The sequence below is a fragment of the Xenopus laevis genome, chromosome 3S, assembly GCF_017654675.1.
Source record: "Xenopus laevis strain J_2021 chromosome 3S, Xenopus_laevis_v10.1, whole genome shotgun sequence".
Lineage (NCBI taxonomy): Eukaryota > Metazoa > Chordata > Amphibia > Anura > Pipidae > Xenopus > Xenopus laevis.
In genome coordinates this window covers 67,287,382-67,305,278 of record NC_054376.1, presented here as the reverse complement: position 1 = coordinate 67,305,278, position 17,897 = coordinate 67,287,382, and the positions used below count along the sequence as shown (strand labels likewise).

At 40.9% G+C, this 17,897-nt stretch overlaps 1 protein-coding gene across 4 annotated transcripts in view; it reads left to right on the top strand.

Moving 5' to 3' along the window:
* sfmbt2.S (Scm like with four mbt domains 2 S homeolog) overlaps positions 1–17,897 on the top strand; it is a 121,419-nt gene that overhangs the window by 23,428 nt on the left and 80,094 nt on the right. The gene's annotated exons all lie outside the window — the stretch shown is intronic.

Below are 17,897 nucleotides of genomic sequence, written 5' to 3'. Positions count from 1 at the left end.
ATATTCAATTAGTTTCCTAAAATTTCCGTATGGCTGTCCCATGTATTTATGAACTAGTTAATGTAATTATGCCTTCCACATATTTTAGATAATAAAGTGCTCCTGTTCCATAGTCTGAAAAGACTTCCTTCCAGAGCACTATTAACTCCCCTGGCATATATAATTGTTTGTGTTATTTAATTTACCCCCTTTTCCTAAACTGTATATGCAGGGTTGGACTGGGGGGCCTGGGGTCCACCTAGGCTGCTGCCCAGGGCCACCCCCGCCCTTGCTGCACTGCTGCTAGCGCGCCCCCGCAGTGTGTGTGCACGTGCACTATGATTTACCGCGACCGCCCTCAAGAGGGGGGTTTGCAGCAGTAAGAATCCTGCAAATCTGGGTGCATATCTGGGTTTTTCCCAGTGTCAGCCGTCAGCCCAGTCCGACTCTGTGTATATGTTTAGGTAGATGATATTTATAGCATGCACTCTCTCAGCTACTCACTTATGCACACTTGTAAAGGCTACTTCTTACTTTATGCAGGTTGTCCAGAATACTGTATGTAAACAAGGGAAAGTTGTGCTCACCACTAATTTTTTAAAAACCATTCGGCGGGGGTGCAATGAGGCTGTGACCACAAAATACATATAAACAAATACAAGAGTCCTCTGCACTCAACCCATTATCAATATATTTAAGACAGAGACATTTTGTGCATACTGCTACTGAAAAAATGCCTTACCCTTTAAACAAAACAGGGATTGTTTGTCCATATATTGCAATATATTTAAGCTGGCCAACTACGTCATATCTGGCCAGTCCTACTCTTAATTTTCATCTGATTCATTAAGAATTCTATTGCTTCATTATACATTTTACAAAGGGACTAAGTTTTACCTGCAACTGGCTTGCTGCTTTCAAAGTAAAACTCCCAAACTTGGCTGCCCTTTTATTAGACACCAGTGGGATCACCTGACTATAGTTGGGAAGGGTGGGAGCTACAACATGGAGCTGGTCACTGCTCCTGCATAACTATAACAAACAAGGGAAAGTTGTGCTCACCACTAATTTTTTAAAAACCATTAGGCTAATTAGGCAGAATACTGTATGTAACAAGACCAGTCCTAGTACAGATTTATGCACGGGAGGTGCATTTCTCTCTAATTCTACATAAACAGTAACACAACACAATACAGTTAGCTTCGCTGTAATGTAGATTCTTTTCACTCTTTGCTTGTGTGCACAAAAAATAGGTCTTTACTTAGCCAGTGCAACAGATGAGAATATCAAAATAACTTTTAGAAATTGATATTAATTCCACTATATGTTGGAATAAAAACTCATTAAACACAATCCATGTAGCCTGGTGATTATTTTATTTTAAGAATTTAGTATTTTAAGATATTTAAAGCGAATTGTGGCAGAGAATGCTTAATACATTCATAGCCTGTGTATTATTCATTTGTGACTAGTTTAAACACAGCAAAAACATGACCTGTAATTGAGAAGAAAACACACACATTTTTACATGGGCATAGAGGCAGGGCAGACTATTACTGTCAATTTCCATTCAGCACTTCCTAGATGTCACTCCTCTCCACATATTCCCCCGTTCTCTTTACCATTTAATTGTGTAGCCAGGGCATGGGGATGGACAGCGGGTCCCCCATTCTGGTGCACAAACAAGATTCTGAGATAATGCAAGGCTTGCCTTAAAGGAAAACTATACCCCAAAAATGAATACTTAAGCAACAGATAGTTTATATCAAATTAAAGAATCTTACCAAACTGCAATATATATTTACATAAATATTGCCCTTTTACATCTCTTGCCTCGAACCACCATCTCGTGACTCTATCTGTGCTGCCTCAGAGATCACCTGACCAGAAATACTATAACACTAACTGTAACAGGAAGAAGTGAGGAAGCAAAAGGCAGAACTCTGTCTGTTAATTGGCTCATGTGACCTTACATGTGGTTTGTATGTGTGCACAGTGAATCTTACGATCTCAGGGGGCGGCCCTTATTTTTTAAAATGGCAATTTTCTATTTATGATTACCCAATGGCACATACTACTAAAAAAGTATATTATTATGATAATGGTTCATTTACATGAAGCAGGGTTTTACACATGAGCTGTTTTACTCAGTATCTTTTAATAGAGACCTACATTGTTTGGGGGGCATAGTTTTCCTTTAATAAGTGTCCACAAAATGGCTCCTGCCTGCTTGCTATAATTATGAATTCCCAGACTGAAGGAAACACGATCCAAATAATTTATATAGTGTATTTAAAGTTCATTTTGCTTGACTAATGTGATAAAATAGGAATTTGAATAATTTTTTGGGTGATGGGTCCCCTTTAACACTGTTGTATATAAAGCTTTTTAATGCATCCAGGTCAATATATACTGTATCTAATAGTAGTAAGTCAAAAGCAACAAAAATACCTTTATCATAAATCTGAATCAAAAGGGTCCCTTCCTGGAGTTATACAAAAAAGGTTATAGACTGTTTCAAGTGCTTGAAAAAACACAGAACAATAAATCAAGCCTTGCATCACCAGCTCCACCAAAGAGAAGCCAACTAATGCTTTTTTGTACCCCCAAAGATACAGAACGAAGGCCCATTCTTTTAAGCAAAAATATATTTTGGGAATCTGAGATTGAAAAGTATGCGGCTGCTGAGATTGCATTTTGACAATTACATTGTCAAAATATTAAAAATGTAGAAACAACAGCACCTAAACCCAAGAGAAGTAGTATGCTAAAGGAATTCCAGTAGTTAAGACTGTACAAATCTATACAACTTAACAACCAGTTAATAAGCACATGACCCAAAATAGAAGGACTAGGGGGGATAACTGTGAGTATATCTATACATATTCCCCTTTTCTCTGTAATAATAAACAGTACCAATAAACATTTGTTTAAAAAAATCAAAAATGTTTGAAAAAAACAAAGCATTTGATTAACTCCAGGTTGTTACTTTTTAAACAATATTGCAAAAGTCTTGGTTCCCCAGCAAAGACCGGTCTGTTAATCAACTGCCTTGTCTTACAATGTATCAACAGTCTGAGCTATCAGGGCAGAGAATAAAAAGACAGACAAACACTGCCTTCAATGGCAATGCACATACAAATAACTTTAAAACCAAAGAAAATTTGTAATGACTGTATATTAGGCAAACATTCTTTTTTGGGTTGACATTCCCTTTAACTTTTTTGTAATGAGGCTGCATTAATCCATACTGGTAGCAAAACAATCCTATTTTATTTCATGTTTAAAGACTTTAAATATGAATACCCATAATATAGAAAAAACATTATCGAAAAAACCCCAGCTCCCAAACAGTCTTGATAACAGATTCCATACCTGTACATGTTTTGAACATATAAAGGTGGCCATACACGGGCCGATAAAAGCTGCCGACAGACCGTGTCGGCAGCTTATTGGCCCGTGTATGGGGCCCCCCGACGCATCTATTCTTTGATGCGGTCCCGCGATCCGACCGCCCGTTTGGGCATCGTTAGGATCCGATCGTTGGGCCCTAGGGCCCAAAAGAGAGGGGCATCAAACACAACTATCAACCACAGTATGGCAGTATCACAACAGTTCACACCTATAGGGGGTTATTTATCAAGGTCCGAATATCCGAACCTCGAATAATTTGTGGTTTTCGGAGGAAAAAAAATACGAATTTTTCGAGATTTATTAAAGTCCGGTTGTTTAAAAACTCCGAAACCACCGGCATCTCTCAAGGTCCTGTATAAATCAATGGGGAGGTCTCAGTGTCTGAGCTGATGTTCGTACCGATATCTGATGAGTTTGTGGTTTCTGCGCAAAAAATCTGAAAACTCAGATTCAGGGAAAGCTCTGAAGTTTGCCCGACCCTATTTTTTCAGGCTTTTTTTTTCATAAATAAGTTCCATTTGGGCAATCGGAGTTGCTCAGATTTCTACATTGATAAATAACCCCCTTAGTCAATATTTTCTGCTACAAACTCTGATCAAATCCGCTCAGGTTTTTTACGCTTATTTATTCCTGAAAATTTGCTTTGCGGGAAAAAAAAATCAGATTTTCACAAATTTTTCCGACTTTTTCATCCGATTTTCACCATTTTTTCATAATTTTCACCCGAAAACTTCTGGGTATTGCCTGAAACCCAGCGCACATCAAAAAATCATTGGGACTTCTCCCATTGACTTGGAACCACGACAGGTCTTAGATGCTGGATTTTCAGATTCAGACTTTTCCATCCTCGGGGCTTAGTAAATTCCGAAAAATATTTTTTAAGTCAGATTTTATAAACAAAAAAATTACAAATTTTTTAGCGATTTTTGAATTTGGAGTTTAGTAAATAACCCCACTGTGTATAATTCGTAGTTCAAATGTGTGCGATGGTAGTAGTAGTATAGGACCTTAAAAAAACATTAAAAGATTAACAATAAAACACAAGATTGAAATCATTATGCATTTACAACCGCAGGCTGGAAAGGGCAATAATATTCAGGCTGAAAATGTAAAAACTATATAAAATGAAAATCAATTAAAATTTTACTTAAAACAGGTAAATCTATAACAAACTAAAGTGAAATATAAAGGTGAATTTAAATTTTAAAAAAAGGGTACCTGACCTGCTAAAATGGCACCATGGCTCCCATGCAGGCTCCCAAAAAGAGTTAGCAATTGTGGTCTCATAGGGCTATCTTAACTAAAAAATACCCAATCTATGTGAGGCTTTATTACACACTCATCCCATTGGCAGGTCCCACCACCCAGGCAGGTCCCACCACCCAGGGGCACGTATAAACAGCGGATTTATAATTGGGGCAGGCCTGCTAACTCAATAATGCAAGTCCAGTATGGCTGGCCTGGGCTTTATTAAACCTTTGCAAAATATTTTCCAGTTCTGAAGTATAAAAAAGGGTTTAATACATATGATAAAAATAAAACATTTTTCTGGATAGTGCAGATATTTAATAACAATGAAGACAAGAAATTAGTCTCAAGCACATCTTTTTTCAATCCATATATTACATTTGGCCAGAATGGTAATTTTTTTTTACAAGGTAATTTTACACAGTGTAAAGCATAGCCCACCTTGTGTGTGCAGGATAGATACATTTCACAGTTAATCAAGAGACCAACAGTTGGAGTTCATAAGAATTTGGCAGCTGCTATCTTCTGTTAAGACGGAGCTGCCAAAGACAAGAAATATATGTATATTGAATACTGCTGGTAATGTACACGAATGGTATTAAAAACATGCAAGGGACATTTCTTTATTAGATACAAAACCTACAAATCACCTAAACGGGCTCTTGTAAGGCATTTATTAATATTGATAAAAGACTTGTAACACTCAGCAGTACTTTGTAACATTGTGCTAATTAATGTATGTGTGTGTATATAACACTTATTCATATGTAACATATGTTGCTTTTGGTTGTGCTAATTAAATATGTATTCCCACATGGCCCAGTCTGTTAATTGCAAGGCTGTTTTTAATAAATAATTCTGATTGACATGAATTTACTGCAGAACAGCAGGCCACTGACTGAGAAGCTTGCTGGTATTCAATTGAAACAGGACAGTGACTGTAATAAAGGCTTATGCTGTTTTATGCATATTGAATGAAAATATAATTTGAACAATTTTCCAATATACATTGATAAAAAAAACTAAACAAACAGTGGTTTAAAGCTACAGTGGTGTGTGAATGTTTGTGAACCCTAAGATTTTTTATATATGGTTCAATAACATCAATATGGTTCAATAACATGAAGAGTGAGTGAATTAGGATTATCATATAATTTGCAGGTAAATGGGATGACAGTCAATGGGATGACAAAACAGGAGACCCTGTTTTATTTAAAAACTGAGATCCAGCCTGATCACAAATTTGTGGATGTGGATCATGGGGTCTGACCCCGAAACGTTGCACGTTTGCAGAATAAAATACGCAAGGGTATAACCCTGCATTTGCTTGCCTTTGAGTGCCAGTGTTTTCTTGGATCGTTTGTTGAGGAGGGTACCGATCCCTCCAACACCGTGCACCAGGCGATGAACTGCCGAAGGCCAGGGTGTGCGAGCGGGCTACAATACTCTGCAGACTAATAGAGTCCTCACTCCTGTTGGGGGTAACGGTAGTTTTTTTAAAAGAATTGCCTAGTGATAGGACACTAGCACCGTGAGGGAGCTCCCAGTGCGAGCAGCCATGTCAGTCAGAGCACATTCACTTCTGCTTCTGACGTCATAATGACCAAGTTGCGGTATTCACTCATTATGCGCATGCGTGTGCCCGAACATTGCCGCTCGTACCGGAAGCTCCCTCCCAGTGAGGGTGGTCTAGCAGGGGCAATTAAAATAAAAATACTTTTTTTTATTTTATTTTTTTTGCCCAACAGATGCCGTTTAAAGCAACCAAGCTTACACTGCATATAATTATTGTTTGTATTAGCTGGCTATTTTTATCCACAGCTTGACTTAATTTTAGTTTATGATGAGGAAACATTTGTTAGCAGCTTTTGCAATTTGATCAAAGTTGTAGAATACTGACACCCTGGAAGCAGTATAGGCCAGCTAACACCAGCAGCTATTAGGGCTGCAGACCGATTGATTTTTCATGGAGTGAATAAGTTGTAAAGATTTCTACAGAACATACAATATGATAACTCGAACAAAAATTAGTGCTCAGTAAACCAAAACACAGCGACAAAAGAGCTTTTCCTATTATGTGGATTCAAACACATAGCATAGGCTTGTCACTGCACAGCACATTCTACTCCCTTCAATTTTTATTATGATGCCAGAGGCAGGGGTGCTTCACCAATGAGGCAAGTTGAGGCTGTTGCCTCAGGCGGCAGCCCCCCACTAGGTACCAGGGGCAGCAAAAATGCTGCTCCTGATACTTTAAGAGCGAATTTCCAGGGGAGGGGGGGCAGCAGCAACTGCTGCTGCCTCAGGCAGCGGAGGGGCCAGGATCGCCCCTGGCCAGAGGTTCTGACTGTAGGCACTGTTATGAACTGATAAAAAGTCTGCTGCCATGTTTCCCTTGTCCTTTTAACGGATTCTGTCATCATTTAGTGCATTTTGGTATTGGCTTGTTGTAAACCTTGTTAGAGCAATTTCTGTTCAGACATGACAACCAAACAGTTATACAGAAGATCCTGGTGTAATGGAAACTATGACACTCACCCAAGATGGCGTCCAAGATGGCGACCTTCTGCTCCACCACATGGCTCCTGCTGGGCGCTGTCCTGTGACATCAGCGTCTTCTCGATCTGGGATTGGTCGCCGGCGACGGAACGGACGCCGGCGTCAGAATCGGGCGCCGGCGTCAGGGCGTCAGCGTGGGGACGCTGGCGTCTGCGTCTGACGCCAGCGCATCAACATTTCAGCGCCAAGCCATGGACTATTTAAACCCCATTGCCCTTTTCTTCCTTGCCCAATTATAGGTTCCATTGACTTGTGTTCCTGGGTGTGATTTCTAATACTGATTTTCTGTGTACCGATCTTTGCCTGTTTCCTTGACTCCGTTGTTTGCCGCCTGAACTGATATTTTGCCTGTACCCTGACGATTCTTCTGGATAAACCCTTTTGTACTTCGAACCTGGTTTTTGTCTCTTCTTTGGTCCACAACTATTACTGCTGCGCCTTCGGGCCCTTACAGTATAATTGGGCCATGGACCCTTCGGAGGAGGCCCAAGCACCTCTCGATGTAGGAGGGGCCATTAGTGGATTGGCTTCGCGGATGAAAACCTATGAAGCCCAGCAATCCCATTTTGGCCAGGCTCTTGAGGCGATTCTGGAGAAGTTGACTGCTCTGTCTCCTGCGGCTCCTGCAGTAGTGCCTGCTCCGGCCATTCCTATTCCGCTCCAGGTTTCTGAACCTCGTCTCCCTGCTCCACCTCTTTTTAGCGGTGATCCGGAAGCGTGCAGGGGCTTTATCAACCAGTGCGAGATTCAGTTCGCCCTGCTGCCAGGTCAGTTCGTTTCTGAACGTGCCAAAGTGGGTTATATAATCACCCGTCTACAGGGAAAAGCTTTGGAGTGGGCATCACCCTTTTGGGAAAAGGAGGATCCACTGATTGACAACGCCAGGGCATTTGTCCAAGAACTCCGTACGGTGTTTGATGCTCCAGGTCGTGCCACTGCATCCTCCGCTAGGCTTTTCCAGCTACAGCAAGGCGTCCGCTCGGTCTCCGAGTATGCCATAGAATTTCGCACTCTGGTGGCGAAGACTTCTTGGAACAACGATGGTTACCATGCAGCCTTTTACAATGGGTTAGCTATGCGGATAAAGAACGACCTGGTGTCCCGAGAAATTCCCTCCAGATGGGAGGACCTGGTCGCCCTGGCCGTGAAAGTGGATACCCGCCAGAGGGAATTCCAGGTCGAACTAGACCGAGAACGCTCCAAGAGGAATTCACGATTTCAGCCTATCCTGGCCCCCCGTTTCCAGAGACCCTTGCTCTACGATCCTGCTTACATCTCGCCCTCTCCACCTCCTGCGGCTTCTGCTTCTTCCTCTTCTTTACCAGCAGAGGAACCGATGCAGATCGGACGGGCCCGTCTTTCCGAACAGGAGAAGAATCGGAGAAGGGCGGCGGAGTTATGTCTCTATTGCGGGGGCAAAGCTCACTTTGCTCATGAATGCCCAGTGAAGCCGGGAAACGCCAAAGCCTAGGTAAGTTTGGGGAGACTTACCTGGGTGGGATTTGTCGTTCTCCCCATTCTTCTGCTCAACGTTTCCTCCTCCCAGTTTCATGGACCGAGTGTTCGCTGAAAACCATTCCATTCCTCTCCAGTCCTTGGCGAATCCGCTTCGAGTCCTGGCGATTGATGATCGTCCCTTGTCTTCTGCTATCATCTCGCAGTCTACTCAAGAACTCTCTTTCAAGGTGGGCACCATGCATTTGGAAAGACTGTCCTTTCTTCTTATCGATTGCCCTTCCACTCCAGTTGTTCTAGGTCTACCCTGGTTGTGTCTCCATAATCCTGTTATTGATTGGGCCTCTACACAAGTTTCCAGGTGGAGCCCATTTTGTTTACAGAACTGTTTACCCGCTGTTCCTGTCGTTAAAATTTCTTCTGTGTCTTCAAAACCTTCTCTTCTCTCTGCCTATCAAGCATTTGCCGATGTCTTCAATAAAAGTTCTGCCGAGAATCTTCCACCTCATCGTCCATACGACTGCCCTATTGAACTTTTATCCGGTTCCATGCCTCCTCGTGGCCGCACCTATCCACTTTCTCCCTCGGAAACTTCTGCTATGAAGTCCTATATCCAGGAGAATCTTCAGAGAGGATTTATTCGTCCTTCCATCTCCCCTGCAGGAGCGGGGTTCTTCTTTGTTGAAAAAAAAGATGGTAGTTTGCGGCCCTGCATTGACTACAGAGGACTTAATAAAATCACCATTAAAAACAGGTACCCTCTTCCTCTCATTTCTGAACTGTTCGATCAACTCAGGGGTGCCAGCCTTTTTACTAAGTTGGATCTTCGTGGGGGCCTATAACCTCATTCGGATTCGTGAGGGGGACGAGTGGAAGACCGCCTTCAATACTCGCGATGGTCATTATGAGTACCTGGTCATGCCTTTTGGTCTCTGTAACGCCCCTGCGGTCTTCCAGGAATTCGTTAATGACATTTTTCGAGATTTATTGGGGCAGTGTGTGGTCGTCTATTTGGATGATATTCTTATTTTTTCTAAGGACCTCCAGGAACATCGCAACCAAGTACGTGAAGTACTATCCAGACTGAGGAAAAATCATCTTTACGCCAAGTTGGAAAAGTGCATCTTCGAAGTCTCTGCTATTCCTTTTCTTGGTTATATTATTTCTTCTCTCGGCTTCAAGATGGATCCGGCCAAGGTCTCCGCAATCCTGGACTGGCCTCTTCCTACCAGCGTTAAAGCTGTTCAAAGGTTTGTTGGCTTCGCAAATTACTATAGACAGTTCATTAAAAACTTTTCTTCCAGACTTTCTCCAATTCTTGCTTTGATCCGTGGTGGAAACAAACCTCAACACTGGCCCCCTCAAGCTTTGGAAGCCTTCAAGTCTCTCAAGGAAGCATTTTCCTCCGCTCCAATTCTTAGACACCCCGAGCCTCTTCAACCATTCTTCATCGAAGTTGACGCCTCGGACATCGGTGCTGGAGCTGTGTTATCCCAGAGATCTTCTTCTGATGGTAAACTTCATCCATGTGCTTTTCTGTCAAAAAAATTTTCTTCCCCAGAACAGAACTACGACGTTGGCAACCGAGAGCTACTTGCTGTTAAGCTGGCCTTAGAAGAATGGAGACACTTATTAGAAGGTTCCGCTATTCCGGTAACGATCTTTACTGATCACAAGAATCTCGAATTTATCCAGTCCCTTAAACGCCTCAATCCCCGGCAAGCCAGGTGGGCACTTTTCTTTTCTCGTTTTAATTTTGTCATTACTTTTCGCCCTGGGTCCAGAAACAGGAAGGCCGATGCACTATCCAGAAGCTTCATTCCTGAGGATTCTTGCTCCGAGGACCCTGAACCTGTTGTTCCTTCTTCCAAAATTATCGCAGCCTTGTTTCCTGCCTGTGCTCCTCAGCTTCTCTCCGCTCAAGCTTCTGCTCCTGAAGAGACTCCCCTGGGTCTAGCTTTTGTTCCTCCTGAATTTCGTCTTGCCATTTTGTCTCATTCTCACAATTCTAAACAGGCCGGTCATCCTGGGGTTAAAAAAACTACTGAACTTTTGTCTCGTCTGGTTTGGTGGCCATCTTTAAGGAAGGATGTTAAAGACTTTGTTTCCTCTTGTTCCACCTGTGCCGTTTCTAAGTCTGGACATTCTCCCCCAAAGGGTTTTTTGTTGCCTTTACCCATCCCTTCTAGACCTTGGACTCATCTTGCCATGGACTTTATTGTCGATCTTCCAAGTTCTTCCGGCCACACTGTCATCTGGGTGGTGATCGACAGATTTAGTAAGATGGCTCATTTCACTCCTCTCCGCAAATTGCCATCTGCTCCGGAACATTCTGAACTCTTCATCAAACATATTTTTCGTCTCCATGGCTTTCCTGCTGAAATCGTGTCTGATCGTGGTCCTCAGTTTGTGTCTAAGTTTTGGAGGTCACTGTGCAAAGCCTTGAATATTTCTCTTCAATTTTCTTCCGCCTACCATCCTCAGTCCAACGGAGCCACTGAACGTGTCAATCAAGCATTAGAGCAGTTTCTACGTTGTCATGTGTCCTTGTGTCAGGATGACTGGTCGGACCTTCTTCCATGGGCGGAATTTGCCCACAACAATTCCCTTCATTCTTCTTCCCAGAAATCTCCATTTTTCTGTGTTTATGGTTTAAACCCTTTGGCATTTCCTCAGGACCTCCTACTTACCAACGTGCCTGCCGCCAATGATCAAGCAGCCCATATGATGGCCATCTGGCATGCTACGGCCGCTAATTTGGAAAAAAGTGCTTCTTCTTTTGCCGACAAAAAGAGAATTGCTTCACCAACTTACTCTCCTGGTGATAAGGTTTGGTTGTCTACTCGAAATATTCGCCTCAAGATTCCCTCTCCTAAACTTGGTCCTAAGTTCATCGGTCCCTTTCCCATCATCGAGGTCATCAATCCTGTGGCTGTCCGTCTTCTTCTTCCGCCTGAGATGAGGATCCCGAATGTATTTCATGTGTCTCTCCTTAAACCCGCAGTCTCTTCTCCCTCTTCTTCTTCCACAGCTCCTGTTGTCGTCAATGATCTTTCGGAGTTTGAAGTTAGCAGAATCTTGGACTCTCGCTTTTCCAGAGGTGCTCTCCAATATCTCATTGAGTGGAAGGGTTTCGGTCCTGAGGAATGCTCCTGGGTGAGGAAGTCTGACGTTCATGCTCCCATCCTTGTCCACAGGTTCCACAAACAGTTTCCTTCTCGTCCTGGTCCCGGTGGTCCTGAGGCCCCCCCTAGGGAAGGGGGTACTGTAATGGAAACTATGACACTCACCCAAGATGGCGTCCAAGATGGCGACCTTCTGCTCCACCGCATGGCTCCTGCTGGGCGCTGTCCTGTGACATCAGCGTCTTCTCGATCTGGGATTGGTCGCCGGCGACGGAACGGACGCCGGCGTCAGAATCGGGCGCCGGCGTCAGGGCGTCAGCGTGGGGACGCTGGCGTCTGCGTCTGACGCCAGCGCGTCAACATTTCGGCGCCAAGCCATGGACTATTTAAACCCCATTGCCCTTTTCTTCCTTGCCCAATTATAGGTTCCATTGACTTGTGTTCCTGGGTGTGATTTCTAATACTGATTTTCTGTGTACCGATCTTTGCCTGTTTCCTTGACTCCGTTGTTTGCCGCCTGAACTGATATTTTGCCTGTACCCTGACGATTCTTCTGGATAAACCCTTTTGTACTTCGAACCTGGTTTTTGTCTCCTCTTTGGTCCACAACTATTACTGCTGCGCCTTCGGGCCCTTACACCTGGACCACACAGAACAGACCTTTTCTCCCCTATCGGACCTCCAACTTCTGAAACAACTAAGCTGACTCTAATCAAAGGAGATGCAGTGCACTATGGCAACATAAAGCCATTACCTATAGCCAATTCAGCATCAATTGCCTTCTCTTAAATGAGGCAGGTAACTGCTTCTTCAGATTCATGGTTGCCTCATTAGAAACCATCACATTTGCCAGATAAGACCTTTACAGAAAAAAATCCTCAGATATTGGACCAAGCTCCACCACTGTATTCACTTCATTTAGTTAATTCCAAAAAACTATAGAGGTAAAGGGGATTTAGGTTGTTGGTTAGACCAACAAAATTTGTTGGAAGGAATAAACTGGGTACAACACCAGCCTCTATCTCCAATGGAGACAGTTATCTAGTAAAATGCCTTTTTAAGCCTGAGCTCCATGCTGGATCTACCAAACTATTGTTACTGTATCCTCATTTCTTGGTTCTTGTTCCTGCTTCAGTCTAGGTTACTTGTTTCTTGAATTCTTGAGTCTAGATCTAATGCCATATTGGGCTCATTTTCAGCCTGTGTATAAGTGCAGCCCAAGAATCAGCTGAAATCTGCTCTGTATGTTTGCACCCAGGCTCATACAGAGGCCAGCAAATTGGCTGATTTTTGGGATGAGAACCACCTTCTGTGTTTTCTGTGATACATTTTCTGGTTTTGGCTTCTGATACTGTCTACTTTAAATGCTGACATATTATTGGACATTGCCTGTAGCCTCCTTGATTACTGACTCATTATTGGACTCTGCCTTTGTCTGCCATACACTCTAACTCAGGGGTGCCCAAGACATTGATTGTGGTCTACCAGTCGATCACTTTAAAGTTCCTGGTAGACCGTGGAAAAAATTGTTGCACATAAAAGTCGCCCATAGACTTCAATGTATTTTCCAAAATTGGGGTATTGGGGGTATTTATACATGTGCCATACTGCTATGAGTTCTTAAGGTAGATCTCATGATGGCTTCAGGTTGCAAGAGTAGATCGCGAGGTGACAAAAACTGGGCACCCCTGCTCTATCTTCCTCCCTGTTTAATTATGAGGCACCAGTATGACCCCTCAACTCATTAATCGGGTCAGTGCCAAAGGGCTGGATTAATTTACAGTCTTGTCATGAACTATAAATTTCACAACACCTTAATACAACATTACCCATAGACCCATTTACATCATCATTCATGTTACCCAGCACATGGGTTCCAGTCTGAAAGTGAATGAAAAGTGAAATTAAGTTTTTGAAGTTATTGAGTGAAACAGAGTGAATGAGCATGTTTTGAGGTGCAAGGAGTAAAAGAACAAATAGCTTTTATGTGTATATTATGAGCGGAATTTTAATTCATGTTTGGCTCTTATGTTGACAGCAGAAGGTTAATTCATCAAACATTTGAGTTTATAATACAGACCAAATTCCATTGTCCAAAAAAACATTAAAACAATTTTACCATGAAGGGCTCACTGCTTTTACTGTAAAACAGTACAATTATTACTAAATCCATTTCATTTTGCTGTGTTGAGGGGAATAGTGGCAGAGTAATTAGATGATGTGCTGCCATCTTTCATTACACTGCATACTGCAGAGGGGTGCTATTCTACAGAAATGCTGGTTTGCTGAAATCCTTAAGCATAGTTTCAAAAGGTTTTTCAATAACGCACAAGGGATCTGAATCATCTTCTTTTCTAATCACCAATCACTGAGAATGGATGACCAGAGCATCTGTGAAGAGTAAGTCGAAGAGTAAGTCAGATATTAATGCCGGAAGTTAACTATTAAATATATCTGTAATTGCAGTTACACGAGTAGGCTAGATTAGGAATAATATTCCGTTTCTACACTATTAGTCTGTGTGGATAGCTATTGTTAATTTGTTTAGATTAGAACGAGAAAGCAGAAATGTTTATTAGGAAAAAGGGAAAATATTTTAGCAGTGAAATATGTATACTAAAATTACTGTGGTGTATTTTTAACCTTTTTACATATATTTTGGACCCTATCAGTCTGAGAATAGAAGCTGCCATATTGTTTGTTGGTAGCAAAATGCAATGCTTTGTTGTTTTTTTGCAGATCCATCTGCTCTGCTTACTGCATATGTCTAGTTGTATTGCTTAACTCATTTGAATGACATTAACATAAACAATACATTGTATTTCATACTGTAATTCTGTATGAAAAAGTTAAACGGCACACTCCTCAGCAAGCCTCTGTTTTTCCTGGTTTTATATCCATATACATAAACAGTTAGTTGTTGCCACATTGTGGATGCAGAGCTACATGTTACATATGCACAATTTTGCAAAACCTGCAGTTTCTCTCCGATTTGCTGTGTTGAATTTAATATAATTGTTTTGTTGAGTTTAAAGTAATTGCAGGGTAGTTTTCCCTTATAAAGGAAACACAAATATTTTATAGCTGTAGCAAATTGGTGGCACTGTTTTTCTGCTGGCTATAAAAATAGATTGATGTTTTTCAGCAGTAGGGTGAATGTGATAACTCCAGTACAATCTATTTTTTACCTGCACTAACAATGAAAATCCTACAGAAATAGGAAAATTACTATTTTAGACAATGGACAATATTTCTTAACATAGAACACAGAATTGTTTTTCAAACTTTCTAACGCAATTTTTCTTCTCAAATCGACACACTTTTTTTTATACAATCAACGTAATTGTTGGATTTTACATGAAAACTGGGTTTGGTGAATGAGTTATTAAATTAAGAGTGATACAGTTAATTGTATGGGATAAAACTCAGAACAGGGGTCCAGGTGCACATGCCCCAAAAGGGAGGTCCATATTTTATTATTATTAACTGCATTATTTTTGTCATGATGGTCCAGTTTGTGCCATCCTGCTGATTATGAATAATAAACGTTAATGAACGAGCATTGGAAAATGTTTGTTCTTTAATTCTGAAAAATTTGGAGCCACTTTTCTTCTTGCATGTTTCTTAGCAAATATTATACCCTTATCTACCCTCTGGTAATGTTATTCTACTACAGTCTCAGTCAAAAAGAGTCAGTAGTCTGGTATCTCTTTGTACTTTTATATCAAAACTTAGCAGCCTAATTATTAATATTATTTTCTTTTCTCCCTAAACTGCAAAGTTGTAAAGCGACTCATTGCTGATTACAAGGAGGCAGTGTAAAAAAAAGAACTAGAAACAGTGGTAATATATTTTTAAAAAAATTGAAATCTGTTTTTTTAACACAAATAGCATTATATAAAAATCACACATCGTTTTCAGATTTGCTAAATGAATACACAATAATCTGCAAATAATTTATCCTGTTAAGGACTGTGAAAATAATTCCACCAAGCCTCAATGATCAGCAAAAACTGTATGGTGACACTCATGAAGTAAATTTGTTGCAACAAGAGACAGTTAAATGTATATTTGCTTCAATGTCTTCGGTGTTGTTATATTAACGGCATGTACAAAATACATGACTGGAGAATTGATTTGTATGGATAAAATAAAGAAGTTTTCTTCATGTGAGCCAATAAATGTATTATGAAATCAAATAAGCAGATTATCAACAGAAATGAAGAACATTTTTGTATCAAATCTATTTAGTTTGAATGCACAACTCTCAAGCATTACTGCTGTGCAATTATAAGAAATAATAACCATTTTCCTTTGTGCACTGTTGTTAAAGGGATACTGTCATGGGAAAAAATGTTTTTTTCAAAATGAATCAGTTAATAGTGCTGCTCCAGCAGAATTCTGCACTGAAATCCATTTCTCAAAAGAGCAAACAGAAGATTTTTTTATATTCAATTTTGAAATCTGACATGGGGCTAGACATATTGTCAATTTCCCAGCTGCCCCAAGTCATGTGACTTGTGCTCTGATAAACTTCAATCACTCTTTACTGCTGTACTGCAAGTTAGAGTGATATCACCCCCCTTCCTTTTTTCCCCCAGCAGCCAAACAAAAGAACAATGGGAAGGTAACCAGATAGCAGCTCCCTAACACAAGATAACAGCTGCCTGGTAGATCTAAGAACAACACTCAATAGTAAAAACCCATGTCCCACTGAGACATATTCAGTTATATTGAGAAGGAAAAACAGCAGCCTGCCAGAAAGCATTTCTCTCCTAAAGTGCAGGCACAAGTCACATGACTGGGGGCAGCTGGGAAATTGATAAAATGTCTAGCCCCATGTCAGATTTCAAAATTGAATATAAAAAAAATCTGTTTGCTCTTTTGAGAAATGGATTTCAGTGCAGAATTCTGCTGGAGTAGCACTATTAACTGATGCGTTTTGAAAAAAACATGTTTTTCGATGACAGTATCCCTTTAACGTGATGTATTTTCAGATGTTGAGCTAAAACAAGCTCCCTTAACAGCTACATTTGACCTGTCCTTGGTGTGAGACAGAAAGGAAAAGTATGTTCCAATAACTTGGCTCTGTGACTGCAATGTACAATATTCTAGTGAAATTGTCAAGTACAGAACTCCTATGGGGTTTGTAAATATGTACTGGAACACTACACAAGTAATGAAATATAGAATCATTCTGGTTTTAAAAACATAGTATCATATTTACAAAGTATATTACACGGTTATTTGTCTAAATAATTACTTTTTTGTGTAAATATATCTCTGGATATGCTATAAAAGGGCTTATTTATAATGTGCAGAACTGCATCCATAGAAAGTCATATTACAGTGTGCTTGTTCCTACTCTCTCCCATCTATACTAGCACCATACATTCTTTTTCTGGTTGTTCCCGGTTTGGTGCAAGAAGCCAAACCACAACTCATGTGAGCACATGAAAGCCAACATTTGCCTTGACCAGGAATTAAGAATAGGGCTCCCATTGTGTTGAACCTGTTATAATGCAATTGAATTTAAATTATGGCTGTGCTGTATACAGGATTAACATATGGAATTTGAAGGAAGATTGCCATTGCAATGACCCAGTGTGCCAAGTGATTATTCATTAAATATGAATATGCAGAAATGTATGAACATTTTTAAATATCCTTCCACACTGTCATAGTATGGATTACTGAACTGCAAATGCACTTCAAGCTATTTGTGTGGGGTTGGCTTGGTTATGTTATAAAGCTGGACACATGACTACTATATTAATATTTCTTGCTCCAGCAACATAAGTATGATCCAAAATGAGGACTTTATGTTTATAGCCACAAGCTGTTTTCAGCATGATATAGAGATGAGGAATACAGTAGAATTTTATACATCCCCTAAAATTCTAAAGGTTTCAGATGCAGGTATCTGCTCTGGAAAGACTAGCGGTTAAGCAGGTGAGATAAAAAGGTAGTCTAATGTTTTAACATTAGTGTCCATTAGTGATGTACGGTTCAACACAAACCTGTGAGAACCAGGGGTTCGGGCATGTTCGACATCTGCACACTGTTTGCCACCTTACTGTACGGCTTGTGCTTCGGCAGCCACTATTTATAGACGTG